Raw genomic sequence first — 3,365 nt, 5'->3', positions numbered from 1 at the left:
CTCCTGCGGGCACAGCACACGCCGAGTTACACAGCCAGATCTACACTGGCCAGAGGCCCCGCGGCCCTGTGGAGCTGAGCCCCCGGGGCTTCTAGTGGGTGCCCAGGCACACGTGGACCCCGCCCCCTTCTGAGCTGGGGGAGGGAGCATGAGGGAGGGCAGGACCCTAGCCTCCTCCCTTCAGGTTCTGGACCTGGGAGGGTCTACGTGCAGTTTAAGGTCTGCCTGCCCCCAAGACTTGGGGCTGTATGATGAGTAGGTCTTGAGGAAGGACCGCCTTCCCGCAGAGTCTCAGCTGCACCCCGTGTTCCTCCCTCCAGCTCAACTAGAGCACAGGGCCTGGGTCTTCTTGACCACTTGGAAATAACTAGGGTCTCATTTTTGGCCCAGGATACTCAGGACACTACCGGGGCTGGCGGGAGAGGAGAGCTAGGCCCAGATTCCTGCAGCCCCACACCTCAGAAGCGCCCAGAGCTGGGGCGCTTCAGGCCAGCGCTCAGCTTTCTGCCCTCACCCAGCACCCCAGTCCAGGTACTCCAAGTGAAGACATCCTGAACCAAAAGCTTCCAAACCCCACACCGCATCCTCCTCACCCAAGGAGCACACTCTCTCTTAGGGTCCCTCTGATCCAGACCCTGAACTCTGCCAGGGGCCTCCTCAAACTGTCCTCACATTCACACAAGCTGGCGCGCACACTCGCTCTTTAGTTCCAAAAAGGAATCTTTGGGCCAAAGGATTCAAAGCCTTCTTAGCTAAACACTAGGCCAGTAGGGCGGGTCCATTTCACAATCAGTCTGGCCTTGCCTCGGGGCACAGCTAAATTTAAGTATCTAGGCCTATTCACCTGCCTGCCCCAGTGCACGTTGTGGTCTTGGAGACACCACCAAAAGGAAAAATCTAGCTTGCAAGGACCAGCCTGTCCTGCATCCCTCGGGGTGCAGCCATATACTGCTCTAGGCTTCCCTTCCTACCAGCCTCCTCTTCCTTCAGGATCTGGCCAAGTTTTCGTGGGCTTTCTGTGTGTCTTGGCGGAAATCTCTCCTTTTTCTCCTCCCTCCCAGACCCTTCCTGTTCTACCCCGAATCTCTTTGGCCATCCCCAGGCTCAAGCCCCTCACCTACCCAGCTCACCAACCTCTGCACCCGGGCCGAGACTTCGGCTCCCAGGGCCTCCAAAGTAAACAAGCCAAGTGCAACCGAGGAGATAAAAGGGGGCCAGGGCCAGCCGAGGCTGGGAAAAGCCTATAAAGATAAGGCTGACAGCCCAGCCGGTCTCGGCTACAGCCCGCCGGGAACAAGCAAGGCTGCCTGGACATGGCCTGCCCCTGCACCCTGCCTTGAGCCACGTGCCGGTTCCCGGGCCGGGCTTCGAAAATCTAGGATTCCGGCAAACCACAGGGTCAATGGCTTCCATTCTATTTGGGCACCAACCAGGGTGGGAGCCCACCAACGGCCTCGCCTGCCCCAGGTGCGGAGGAGGCTCGCAGGGTTGGAGCAGGGGCTGCCCGCGGCGCTACGGAGGTCCCTTGTCACCCAGAGCCGAGCAGCGGCCTTGCAGCCGGCTCTTCACCCTGGCTGCGCTAACGCGGGCTGTTCTCTTAGACCGGCGGCCGGCGGAGTTAGGCTGTGCTCTCCTTCCCCTCCAGTGGGTTGCGGATCGCTTTCCTCTGCCTCTAAGCCACCGCTCCAGACGCCCCCAAGACTCCCTTTTTTCTCTTCCCCTTTTGTGCCCTCCTTTCGGTCCCAGTGCGCTCGGATGCTGGAATCCTGGGTCCCGCGCTCGCCCCAGCCTCAGCGTCAGGGTCCATCACATCGACCCTCCGCGGGATGGCCCGCGCGCTGCGCTGTCCCTGCGCCTGGGATGGTTGCTTTGGGCTCCCTCATTTTTCTGGGGAGAGGATAGCATTTTTCTTTTCATCTTTTTTACTAATAAAAATTTTCCTTACACTAGGGAGCTTTTAAAAAATATTTACTATTTTTTAATGTTTTAATTGTTATTGTCGAAGTAAAATTCTGGTCAGTTCGGCAACATTAAAAATATTTATCCCTAGCTCTGGAATTATTCGTGATTTTAACACTGTAAGGGTAAAGCAGGAGTTTGGTATCCTTATGGAATACGTTGCTGCTTTTGTGTTACTGTTTCACCCTTCAGGGCTCCCCAGGCACAATAGTAATACTGTTACCAATATTTAGGTCATTAAATACAGTGTTCAATTGGTCCGATTAATCTATCATTATTTTACTTGTACTGGGCATTCATGTTCCCACTTGAGCTCTTCATTCTATCTAAATTTTTGTAGGTTGTTATTTAGCATAATTGTAATAGTATTGTTCCCGATATTCGGGTTAATTTTCTTTATATCGTTATAATATTCCTTATTATCTTGCCATGATTTGTTTTGCTAGGGTTGTTCATGTTACTCTAGGCATTATTACTCATCACCTCCCTCTAATATCTCGCTCGTTACTCTGTCATTATTTGCAACGGTATGGATCTTAATTTACCTGTTATTTTTCATCACTTCACGGCTGCTTGTTACTTTGTCATCATTTGTAATATTGCTGTAGCCCTTATTACTCTGATTATTTTTCAGCACGTTGGAATAATACTTATTGCTCAGACATTATTTATACTGTTGTGACTATTAATACTTGCTCATAAATCCTCATTACTCCAGCAATCCTCATCACTGTGTCTCTACATGTATTACAATTACTTGTTAATATTCTGGTTGATATTTAATATTGATATGGTATCAACAATGCATCGTATAATAGTCTCGCATTGGTACTGAAGGAATTTTCCTTAATATTTGAGTCGTTCATCTTTTCCCTAGCATGTTTCCTACAGTACCTCAGTTTAGTAATTTGCTAAATCAGTATTATTCCTTATATTCTATGGATAGTGACTTTGGTACAATGGTGGTTGCTTTGTCTCTGTATTTGAAAGTACTTTTCAAATTGTTTCTTCAGTTCTTTTCAAATTGTTATTACTATTTTCATTCGATCCTGAAAAAGACTATTGTGTTGGCAAAAAAAAAATCCTAAATATTATATCAGTTAACCGTTTCGCTCTGTTTCTTTGGTAATTGCTCCCATTCTGGCAGTTTTGAGCTATTGTTACTTTTGTAACGGTCACTGATTTAAATCTGACTAGTCCGTGGCATCAAGGTTCTCATTGCCTACATTTTTTTTTTTATGGATTTTCAGTTTTCACCGTCAGTCTGGACCCCTCTTCTTCGGCCTTTCTTATTCTGCAAATTCGAGTTTCAATGCCACCACTCTTGTCCCGACGAAACTGCCCCTTAAACAACAATACTTTATCCCTAGACCCATTTGGTCCCATACTCCAGACTGGGGACTTGT

This window comes from Peromyscus eremicus, chromosome 8a (genome assembly GCF_949786415.1).
Source record: "Peromyscus eremicus chromosome 8a, PerEre_H2_v1, whole genome shotgun sequence".
Taxonomy (NCBI): Eukaryota; Metazoa; Chordata; class Mammalia; order Rodentia; family Cricetidae; genus Peromyscus; species Peromyscus eremicus.
This window is presented reverse-complemented; position numbering follows the sequence as displayed.